We start from the raw sequence: 12762 nt of genomic DNA, 5'->3' as shown, positions 1-12762 counted from the left end.
TATCTGTGCATCTTGACTTTATGCCATAACTTTTGTCACTCATGGTCACAAGAAGGTCACAGCAGTCAAGGTAGAAAGAAGGAAACAAGAGAACAACAGTGTCTTCCTCCTTTGCAAGGAAAGCAAAAGTGTTCATCAAAACATACCAGAAGACTGACTTTCTTCTGTTTCATTGGCAGGAGGGATACCAGGAAAGTCAGCATCTGATATTCCTGCATCTGCTGCCGGAAGCAGCAGTTAAGAAGAAGGCTGGGCTGGGCATGGTGGCTCAGGCCTCTAATCCTAGCACTTTGGGAGGCTGAAATGGGTGGATTACTTGAGCTCAGGAGTTCAAGATCAGCCTGGGCAACATGGCAAAACCCTGTCTCTACTAAAAATACAGAAATCAAAAATTAGCTGGGTGTGGTGGCATGAACTGTAGTCTCAACTACTTAGGAGGCTGAGGTGGCAGGGTGGTTTGAACCCAGGAGGCAGAGGTTGCAATGAGCTGAGATCATGCCATTGCAGTCCAGCCTGGAAAAAAAAAATAAAGAAGAAGGCTGATAGCTCAGGTACAGTGTCCTCCTAAACACATAAACAAAAAAATTTAATACAATAACTTTAAAAAATAGTCAGTACATAACTCCCCACTTGCTAAGTGTGAACTGTACAAAATGGCAACCTTTGAAAGAGTTCAGTATTGAAATGGAGGAAAAAAGTGGAGAACCTGACAAACACAACCAGAGCCAGGTGCTCAAGGTCAACATCAACAGTCATAAATCAAATGATAAATCACAAACCTTTGGTGCAATGTGATGACAATGGCACTTTGCCTCTGTTGTCCTTATCCCTAGAACCCATAACTCCAGTATAATCATGAAAGAACCATCAGACAAATCTCAGTTGAGAGATACTCTGCAAAATACCTTACTTCTACTCCTGAAAACTGTCAAGGTCACCAGAAACACTGTCAGAGCCAAGAGGAGCCTAAGAAGGCATGGTGTGCACCCTGGATGGGATCCTGGAGCAGAGAAAGGACATTAGGTGAAAACTAAGGAAATCTGAATAAAGTATGGTTCAGTTACCATAACACAGAGCTATTGGTTCATTAATCATGACAAATGTACTATACTCATGTAAGATGCTAATAATAAAGGAGAATGGGTGTGGGGGGAAGGGGACCTATGGGAACTCTGTATACTATCTTCCAAAATTTTCTGTAAAACTATTCTAAAAAGTAAAGTTTATTTTTTTAAAAAAAAACCTTAGGGCTATGAAATAAATAAAATGGTGATAAGAGAGGGAAGGCCATGAGAGCTTCTTTAGATGGGATGATCAGAGAAAATCTCTGAGGAGGGCATGTTTATGCTGAGATGTAAGGGCTTCAAATAAGTTGGACATGGGAAGGGCTGGGTAAAGAAACAGAGGCAGAAGGGAGAGCAAACCAAAGGCCAGAAGGAGTTTAAGGGAGAAAGAAGATGCATTGGATAAAGCAAAGCAGACAAAAGGAAAGGCAGTTGGTGAGGTTGGGGAGGTGGGCAAGGCTGGTGGAATCTGCTCTTGCAGGCCAAAAGCAAGGAGTCTATAACCTCCTCTGGTTGGATTGTAGAAGGGCCATGGTGAAAAGAAAGGAATCAGGATGGCTCCTAGGATGTGGCAAGTAATATCATGTGTTCACTGAATTCTATCTTCTCTTCTCACTGGCCACATAGCAAGACTACATTTCCCAGATTCCCTTGCACCTAGATGGGGTCAAGTGAGATTCAGCTGATGAGATTTAGGCAGAAATGCTGTATGTTACTTTCCAGAATCAAACTGAAACTGCTTTTGGAAAGATGATGACAGTGAGAGAAATCTAGCAGGGCTGACTCCATCTTGCTTCTAGCCTCACAAGTTGGCTGTCTTCACTCATTACTGGGCATAAATCAAGCTAAACATGAGAAGAATTTAGTTCATGGTTTAACTTTAAAGCAAGGATGGTAATAGTCCTTCCTTAAAACGAATCCCCTCCTTGCTCAGGGACCAAAGCTGCCTTTGTCGAACTAATGAAAGTCCATGAAATTAGATTGTGGTGGTGGCAGCAGGGGGCAGGGGGGTGGCGGGGGGGGGGGGAAGGGGGGGCTGAATTCTCTGAAAATGTAGGCATAGTTTCCATAATTCCTTGCTGCTCAAACATCTGGTTTAGGGCTTCCTGATTCTTGAATCACTCTTTGCTCAATTAAACTCCATTGAATTTAATTTGTCTAAGATCTTTCTTTTAGCAAGCCACTGAGACCCTGGAGTTGTTTGGTGTGACCACATATTCCAACTAATGAGATTTAGACTGAGGAAAGGGAATTTATCTTGGATTTTTTTTTTCCTATAAAGCCAAACTACTTGAAAGTATAATTTACCCTTACTAAATACTTTCTCAGGTTGTTACCATTTGGTTTCCATCCTTCCCGTTTGACTGAACCTGCTTGTACTAAGGGTGACAGATAAGGTGCCACGAAACACTGGTTCAAAAGTCACCTTGTTACCAGAAAGTCAGCCCGATCCAGACCCCAAGAGAGCGTTCTTGGACCTCATGCAAGGAAGAATTTGGGGCGAGTCCATAAAGTAAAGCAAAAGCAAGTTTATTAAGAAAGTAAAGGAATAAAACGATTGCTACTCCATGGACAGAGCAGCAGCATGGGCTGCTCAACTGAGTATATTTATAGTTATTTCTTAATTATATGCTAAACAAGGGATGAGTTATTGATGAGTTTTCTGGGAAGGGGGCATTGATTTCCCAGAACTGAGGGTTCCTACCCTTTTTAGATTGTATAAGGTAACTTCCAGATGTTGCCATGGCATTTGTAAACTGTCATGGCGCCGGTCAGAGTGTCTTTTAGCATGTGAATCCATTACAATTAGCGTATAATGAGCAGTGAAGTTGACCATAGGTAACTTTTGTTGCCATCTTGGTTTTGGTGGGTTTTGGCCAACTGCTTTACTGCATCCTGTTTTATCAGCAGGGTCTTTGTGACCTGTATCTTGTGCCAACTTCCTATCTCATCCTGTGACTAAGAATGACTAACCTTCTAGGAATGCAGCCCCGTAGGTCTCAGCCTTATTTTACCCAGCCCCTATTCAAGATGGAGTTACTCTGGTTCAAACGCCTCTGACAACCTCTGTAAAAACATCACTGCCTCCCTCAGGAAGGGGTTGTTGTTCTCACACCTGAAGGGGTGGCCTGCCCCTCCACACCTGTGGGCATTTCTCGTTAGATGGAACGAGAGACTTGAGAAAAGAAATGAGACACAGAGACAAAGTATAGAGAAAGAAAAAGTGGGCCCAGGGGACCGGCGCTCAGCATACAGAAGACTCACGCCTGCACCGGTCTCTGAGTTCCGTTAGTATGTATTGATCATTATCTTTACCATCTTAGAAAAACGGAAGTGGCAGGATAATAGGATCATCGTAGGGAGAAGGTCAGCAGTAAGACATATGAATAAAGATCTCTGTGACATGAATAAGTTTAAGGAAAAGTGTTGTGCCTTGATATGCATATGTAAACATCTCCATAAACCTTTTTAGTGCATAAAGAGCAGCATTGCCACTAGCACGTCCCACCTTTCACCCTAAGGCAGTTTTCTCCTTTCTCAGTAAACAGAACATACAATCGGGTTTTACACCGAGATACACCGAGATGCACTGAGATGTTCCATTGCCCAGGGACGGGCAGGAGACATATGCTTTTCTCTATCTCAACTGCCAAGAGGCCTTCTTTCCTCTTGTACTAGTCCTCCTCAGCACAGACCCTTCACGGTGTCAGGCTGGGGGACGATCAGGTCTTTCCCTTCCCACGAGGCCATACTTCAGCCTATCACATGGGGAGAAACTTTGGACAATACCTAGCTTTCCTAGGCAGAGGTCCCTGTGAACTTCGGCAGTGTATGTGTCCCTGGGTATTTGAGATTAAGAGAATGGTGATGACTTTTAACCAGCAAGCTGCCTTCAGGCGCTTGTTTAACAAAGCACACCCTGCACAGCCCAAAATCCGTTAAACCTTGAGTCACCACAGCACATGTCTCTTGCAAGGACAGGGTTGGGGGTAGGGTCACAGATTAACAGCATCTCAAATACAGAACAAAATGGAGTCTCTTATGTCTACTTCATTCTATATAGACACAGTAACAGGCTGATCTCTCTTTTTTCCCCACACACACCTGTGGTTCCATGCCACTAATTATACATTAAATTATACTAAACAAGAGTAGGCACCATTTGTGTGTGCTGAATGGATTCTGTACAACATGAGAGTCGTTTGTTTGCTAATACTGGCAACCTACACACCTCTCAGCTGTGTGAGCCCCTTGAGGATAAAGACGGTATTCTTTATAACACCCTGACCACCAACACTAACTTGTGGCTTGTCCTAGATATTTCCTAATAAATGCTGGTGACACAGACCCACCCGCTCACCGACTCGCTCACGAAGCACACACTTGACACATGTTAACCTTCAGGTAAAGTTCTGTTCAACTCCTAGCTGGATTCCTCCAAGAGTTGCAGTGTTCCTCCCATGGATAGGTGTCAGGGGAAGGAAAGCAAGGGAAGTTCTGCTGGTTTTTTTGCTTGTTGCTGATGTTATGATATCACTGACGAATGCGAAGGAGTGCAGGGAACTTACCACAAAATATGACTCCGTGGGATAATGAGTATTTTTCTTGTTGAGACAGGGTCTTGCTCTGTCACCCAAGCTGTAGTACAGTGGCTTGATCAACAGCTTACTGTAGCTTCTACCACCCAGCTATTTTTTTTTTTTTTTTTTTTTTGAGACGAAGTCTCACTCTTATAGCCCAGACTGGAGTGTAATGGCACAATCTCGGCTCACTGCAACCTCCATCTCCCAGGTTCAAGAGATTCTCCTGCCTCAGTCTCCTGAGTAGCTGGGATTACAAGCGCCCACCACCATGCCTGGCTAATTTTGGTAGAGATAGGGTTTCACCATGTTGGCCAGGCTGGTCTTGAACTTATGACCTCAAGTGATCTGCCCGCCTTGTCCTCCCAAAGTGCTGGGATTATAGACGTGAGCCACCATGCCTGGCCTAATTTTTTAATTTTTTGTAGAAACGAGGCCTCCGTACGTTGTCCAGACTGGTTTTGAACTCCTGGGCTCAAGCAATCCTCCCACCTCAGCCTCCCAGAGTGCTGGGATTACAGGTGTGAGCCACTGCACTTGGCCAATGAGTATTTTTGAGTTAAAGGCTCTCAAAGGCTAACAGATGCCAGAAGAGACTTTCCCCTATCTACATAAAGATTGGACAGGCCCACCAAGGAGCACAACTGTTTTTCCTCCCCACTTCCTGTTTCTCAATCCCTTACTTCTCCAAAGCACAGGCTGAAGTTCCCTTATCTGCCTAAAATCTGGACCTACCAAAGAAGAAAACATTTACCTCCAGTCCCTTCCCTGAGTTTTCATCAACTGAACCCATATCACAGGAAGTCTGCCAAGAAACCTGGACAGACTGTCATCATAAACCATCATCTGCTCTATGGGTCTAATGGACTTTGCCCCAGACTCGTGTATGTTTTTCAAGCCCATTGAATTCCCCTAAAAAAACATTAACCAGATCCCTAAAGTAATCCACACTTCCCCATCTCCCTTTCCCCTAAGAAGTAGGGCACATAAGCATCTGTACCTTTTGGGATATTGGGCAAACACTCTGTGATTCTCCCTCTGTACACCATAGTAATAAATTTGTAAAGTCTTTCATCTTATTAATCTGCCTTTTTTTGTGAGCTGAATTTTCAGTGAAACTTCTGAGGGTGAAGGGGAACTTCACTTGGTCCCAACAAATGTAAAACAAGACCGGCCAGGTGCGGTGGCTCATGCCTGTAATCCCAGCACTGTGGGAGGCCGAGGTGGGCAGATCGTGAGGTCAGGAGTTTGAGACCAGCCTGACCAACATGATGAAACCCTGTCTTTACTAAAAATAGAAAAGTTAGCCAGCTGTGGTGGTGCGAGCCTGTAATCCCAGCTACTCAGGAGGCTGAGGCAGGAGAATCGCTTGAACCTGGCAGGCAGAGTTTGCAGTGAGCCCAGGTCATGCCACTGCACTCCAGCCTGGGCGAAAGAGCAAGACTCCGTCTCAAAAAAACAAAACAAAACAAAACAAAAAAACTAAGACCATGTGAATGGTTCTCAGGAACAGTCAGCAACCAAAGTGAAATGATTTGTTTTTCAACAGTGAATCCTCAAGGCTGTTGTTCATTCATTCACAAATATTTGTTGAGCACCTACTGCATGCTAGGCACTGGGTTAGACGCCGAGGATATAGTAGTGACCGAAATAGACACCATCCTTGCTTTTCCTAATTTCCTAGAGCTGCTATAACAAAGTACCATAAACTGGGTGGCTTAAAACAACAGAAATGTACTGTCTCACAGTTCTGGAGACTAGAAATACAAGATTAAGGTGTTGGCGGTGCCATGCTCCCTCTGAAAGCCATAGGAGAATCTTTCCTGCCTCTTCCTAACTTTTGTTGCTGTTCCTTGTCTTGCAACTATGTAACCCCAGTCTCTGTTCTTTGTCATCACATGGCATTCTCCCTACATGTCTGCATCTTCACAAGGCTGTCGTGTTTGTTTGTTTGTTTGTTTCCCTGAGACGGAGTTTCATTCTTGTTGCCCAGGCTGGAGTGCAGTGGTGCGATCTTGGCTCACTGCAACCTCTGCCTCCCGGGTTCAAGCGATTCTCCTGCCTCAGCCTCCTTAGTAGCTAAGATTACAGGTGCATGCCACCACGCCCAGCTAATTTTTGTATTTTTAGTAGAGACGGGGTTTCACCATGTTGGTCAGGCTGGTCTCGAACTCTTGACCTCAGGTGATCCACCTGCCTTGGCCTCCCAAAGTGTTGGGATTACAGGCATGAGCCACCGCGCCCAGCAACGCTGTCTTCTTATAAGGACACCAGTCACATTGGGCTAGGGGCCCACTCTTCTGCCGTATGACCTCATCTGAGCTAATTACATTTGCAATGGCCCTACTTCCAACTAAGGTTATGTTCTGAGGTACTACGGGTTAGTATTTTAACATCTTTTTTGGAGGTTGGCATCATCACACAATTAAAGATGAAAATGTCATTAGTAGTAAGTGCCAATAGTAACGAGAACAACAAGAAATTGTAACAGGTGGGCTGGACATGGTGGCTTGCACTTGTAATCCCAGCACTTAGGGAGGCTGAGGCAGGCAAATCTCTTGAGCTTGGGAACTTGAGACCAACCTGGGCAATATGGCGAAATCCTGAGTCTACAGAAAGTACAGAAATTAGCTGGGCATAGTGGAGTGAGCCTGTAGTTCGTGCTACCGAGGCTGAGATGAGAGAATCGCTTGAGCCCAGGAGGCTGAGGCTGCAGTGAGCCAAGATCGTGCCACTGCCCTCCAGTCTGGGCGACACAGTGAGACCCTATCTCAAAAAAAAAAAAAAAAAAAAAGAAAAGAAAAGAAAAGAAAAGAAAGAAAAAGGAAGGCTGGCGTGGTGGCTCACACCTGTAATTCCAACACTTTAGGAGGCCAAGGTGGGAGGATCACAAGGTCAGGAGTTTAAGACCACCCTGACCAACATGGTGAAACCCCATCTCTACTAAAAATACAAAAATTAGCCGGGCGTGGTGGTGGACACCTGTAATCCCAGCTACTCAGGAGGCTGAGGCAGGAGAATCGCTTGAACCCGGGAGGCGGAGGTTGCAGTAAGCTGAGATTGCACCATTGCACTCCAGCCTGGGTGACAGACCGAGACTCCATCTTTAAAAAAAATGAAATCATAACAGGAGAAGCTAAGCCATGATTGAAGGGGATGGTTGGGAAAAGTTTTTCTGAAGAAGGAACACTTAACCTGAAGCCTAGAGCGTTCCTTGGGGGGAGAGCAAAACTGAAGGGGGCCCCAGGCTGAGAAGAAATTTGACAGATGTATGTTCATACATAAGAGACCCTCCACAAAGGTTCTGAGAAAAGCTGAGAAGAAATAGTGTCTCTCTCTGTCTTTGATGATCTTGACGGTCCCACACAGTTACATGCAAGTGGAAAATTCAGTTACTCAGTCTATCAAAGAAGGAAGGTCTGTCTTATTATTAGGTTCTCCTACTACTTAAGTGGTTGTTTTGTTTAGTCTTTTTAAGAACCGTGTTGAATGAGCCAAATTTCATTTATATTCTTATTCCTTTGGATCTGGCCAAGGCCGCCAGATTTCTGGATTAGCAAAAATTGATTCAAGTGTAAGATTTCAGTTAGCAGCTGCTGGAATCACTGTGAGTGTTCAGCATGACACTGTTTAGTGAGAAAACCTCCGAAAGTATGCTTTTACATCTACCAGTCCCCTCCCCAACAAGCCTCCAAAACCCAGCTATTCTAAAGGGAGTTAAGACTTCCTAAAGCAGTAGACGAAGAACTGAGTGTCAGCTCCTTGGTTGAGTTCAGATTGGCTCCGACAGCAACTGGGCCACAGTATGTGGCACACATTTTCAGAGCCAGATGGGGACCGGGGGTGGGTTGGCTCCCCCCGGAAAGGCTGTGCTGTGGCTGGGTGGGGTGGGAAGTTAGCCTCCCTTTTCAGGGACAATGTGTCCCACCCTATGCCGGATAGTGACAGATCACAGCTCAGCCTCCCAATTTCACCCACTGGCCTCCGTTTCCCATGTCATCTGAGGTCAGAGAGAGGCCCAGGCCAACAGAGGTGACTCCGCAGCCTTGCAGGAAGCTGAAGCTGTGAGAAGAAGGATATGCTGCTCCATGCACACCCCTGAGGACCTGTCCACGGACGGGCCAGGGCTGCTTCCGGGCCAGCGTCCAGGTCTGCTGCTGAGGGCCAGGTGGTGTTGGAGTTGGCCGACTCTCCCTCCTCCATCACATTTTCCAGGAAGGGGTGGCTAGGGACGGGTGGTAGGTGGGGATATCGTCAGCAATGAATGTTGGTGTTTTTGACCAAGAGCCAAAGTATTGTGTGTTTCTGGGGGTCTGGCAGACTGCCTCCACCCAGGGAGACATGCACAACGAGCTTGCCATCCCAGCCTATAGCACAGTTGTTTGAACTTTGCAGGATAGGATGGGTGTGGGTGTGTGGTTCTCACCATGAGGATCAAGCCTTTTTTTTTTTTCACTCCTCTACATCTTTAAGCAAATGAAGTAAAGGAACTGACCGGTGGACTTGAGGAGTGGAAAGGGGCAGTTTATTACCATTCTTGCCAGGTATTTCCCAGGGTTAGAAGTCAATAGAGAGCTCTTTTCTTTCTTTCGTCCAGTATTTGAGTTTAGGTCTCAACAGAGGCAAATGGGCATTAATAATAGTTGTCCAGGCCAGGCGCAGTGGCTTACACTTGTAATGCCAATGCTTTGGGAGGCTGAGGCAGGAGGATCCCTTGAGCCCAAGAGCTCAAGATCAGTCTGAGCAACATAGCAAGACCCTCTCTCTCCAAAAAATTTAAAAATCAGCCAGGTGTGGTGGCGCGTGTCTGTAGTACCAGCTACTCAGGAGGCTGAGGTGGGAGGATCGCTTGAGGCCAAGAAGTTGAGGCTGCAATAAGCCGTCACAGCACCACTGCACTCTAGCCTGGGTGACAGAACAAGACCCTGTCTCTAATAATAATAATAATAATAATTTAAAAGTCCAGTTTGACACCATGGGAATATAATCCGGCCTTGTTGGGTTCCTGTTTATGAAAGATCTCCCTGCTGTGGGCTGACTCCTTCCTCACATAGCCCTCCTTGACCTAAGAAAACCCAGGAGAACAAAGGTGGGAAGAAATGTCAAAAATCCAGAAGGGCCAACTTCTGAGCGACTCCGGGAAGTTTTCTCCCAGAACAGGGTCCTGCCAGCAGAGAGCTCTTCCTAAGGAACCGTGGTGCTGAGGAGTGGGTGGAGCTCAGCACCTTTCACACGCCATCAGATCACAGCCTGTTTCCATTAGGACGATGGGATGCTGCAGCCTGTTTCCCACCTGGTGTAAATTGCAGGGGCTACCGCTGCCACCAGCAGGGTATCAGCAAATAAAACCAGGCCTGAGGCCATTTGTTACAAATTTGAGGCTTGTGGTATTTGAAGCTGCACAGTCATTCAAGAGACTGAGTATTCCACAGAGGAAAAGGCTGGTGGGGCAGTGCATGTCCCAGAAGAGACCAAGTGTTCTATGAACCCACAAAGTCTGAAAATCTATCAGTAGAAATTTCTAAAACGTCAGAAATGCCAGATTTGGCTAATCAAAATTCAGGGTGTTCCATTAAGTTTGAAGAACACTTTTTTTTTTTTTTTAAGGATAACTATGTCCCAAATATTGCATGGGAGGATATACTTATGTTTACAAGGTATTTGTTCTTCCTTGTATGCTGTTGGTGAGAATGTAAATTAGTATAGCCATTATGGAAATGAGTATGGAGGTGTCTCAAAAAATTAAAACTGGAACTGGCATATTGCTGTGGCGGCATATTGCTGTGGTTTGAATATGCCCCCTCCAAAATTCATGTTGAAACTTCATCCCCATGGTGGTGATATATAGAGGTGGGACCATTTGGGGAGTGATTAAGTCATGAGGGCCCCACCTTCATGGATGAAATTCGGGCCCTTATAAAACGGCTTGAGAGAGAGGCTTTACTCTCATCTTCCTTCTGCCACAAGGACACAGCAACAAGACGTGATCGTGGAAACAGAGAGCAGTCCTCATCAGCTGCCAAATGCTGGAGCCTTGATCTTGGACTTCCAAGCCTCCTCAACTGTGAGAAAATACATCTCTGGCCAGGCACAGTGGCTCATGCCTATAATCCCAGCACTTTGGGAGGCCGAGGCAGGTGGATCACGAGGTCAGGAGATCAAGATCATCCTGGGTAACACAGGGAAACCCCATCCCTACTAAAAACACACACACACACAAATTAGCCGGGTGTGGTGGCAGGTGCCTGCAGTCCCAGCTACTCAGGAAGCTGAGGCAGGAGAATGGAGTGAACCTGGGAGGCAGAGCTTGCAGTGAGCCGAGATCACGCCACTACACTCCAACCTGGGTGACTGAGCGAGACTCCATCTCAAAAAAAAAAAAAAAGAAAAGAAAAGAAAAGAAAATACATTTCTGTTCTTAATCAATTACCCAGTGTCAGGTATTTTGTGGTAGCAGGACAAATGGATGAAGAAGGCACATGCCATCCAGCTATCGCACTACTGATTGTATATCCAAAGGAAATGAAGTCAGTATGTCAAAGAGATATCAGCGTCTCATGTTCATTGCAGTATTATTCACAGTAGCCAAGATATGGAATCAAAGTAAGTGTCCTTCATGGATGTATGGATAAAGAAATGTATGTATACAATAGAATACTATCCAGCCTTAAAATAAAAAGAGGAAAATTATGTCACCTGTGACGACACAAATGAACCTGGAGGACATTGTGCTAAGTAAAATAAGCCAGGCACAGCAAGACCAAAACCATGTGATCTCACTTTTACGTAGAATCTAAAAAAGCCCAACTCATTAAAGCAGAGTCAAACGGTGGTTACCAAAGACTGGGCTTGGGGAGATGTTGGCTAAAGGATACAAAATTTGAGTTAGATAAAAGGAGTAAGTCCAAGAGATCTGTTGTACAAACAATGACTATAATTGATAACAATGTATTATATACTTAAAAATCACTAAGGGAATCGATTTTCAGTGTTTTCACCACAAAAAAGTAAGTATGTGAGGTAATGTATATCTCAATTTGTCCATTCCACAATGTATACATATTTCAAAACATCATGTTGTACACCATAAATATATACCCTTATACTGGTCAATTAAAATTTATTTTCAAAAGCACTTGCCCTTTATCTAAACTTTACATTTAACAAATCTTCATCTATTTTCTCTGACTACCACACCCCAGCTGCAGAATGCCTCTAGAGGTTTCTTTTTCTTTTCTTTTTTTTTTTTTTGAGATGGAGTCTCACTCTGTTGCCAGGCTGGAGTGCAATGGCTTGATCTTAGCTCACTGCAACCTCTGCCTCCCCGGTTCAAGGAATTCTCCTGCCTCAGCCTCTGGAGTAGCTGACTACAGGCGTGCGCCACCATGCCCAGCTAATTTTTTTTGTATTTTTAGTAGAGACAGGGTTTCACCATGTTGGCCAGGATGGTCTCGATCTCTTGACCTCATGGTCCGTCCGCCTCAGCCTCCCAAAGTGCTGGGATTACAGGCGTGAGCCACCGTGCCTGGCCTGCCTCCAGAAGTTTCTACTGAAGGCAGAGGCCAAAGGAAACCCACTGTGAATGCTGATGTCTTATTCACTAGTCTTTGAACTCTTCTAGGGGCTGGCTGCCAGACTCAAAGCATTGTTTGCTTATGGGATGAATGTCTTAATGCAGGGAACCTGAATGGCCAGTTGTCATCAACCCAACCAAAGGGACTCCACAAAAAAAGTAATGTTGTTGTTCTGTAATAGGTAAATGTCAGGTAGTTCCATTCTCAATGGCAAGCTGATGAAACTCACCCTTTCTCCCCTGTTCAGAATCTGTTGCCAGGTGGGTGGCTCGGCCTATTCTTCCTCTCCCTTCCTTGTTGCCCTCTCAGCCTCTGCAATGGGCCTGTAAGAAGACCAAACCCCATCAGCTCCTCCTTGGTATTTCCTCATTCCACGATTCAGAGCATCTCCCTGAACCTGTTTGCTTGAGCATCTGAGCCAATATTTGGCGGGGAAAGTGATTTAATTTTTTTAATTGAGGTGAAATTCACATAACATAAAGTTAACTTTTTTTTTTTTTTTTGAGACAGAGTCTCACTCACTCTGTCGCCCAGGCTGGAGTG

The sequence above is a fragment of the Macaca mulatta genome, chromosome 11 (genome assembly GCF_049350105.2).
Source record: "Macaca mulatta isolate MMU2019108-1 chromosome 11, T2T-MMU8v2.0, whole genome shotgun sequence".
NCBI classification, from domain to species: domain Eukaryota; kingdom Metazoa; phylum Chordata; class Mammalia; order Primates; family Cercopithecidae; genus Macaca; species Macaca mulatta.
This window is presented reverse-complemented; position numbering follows the sequence as displayed.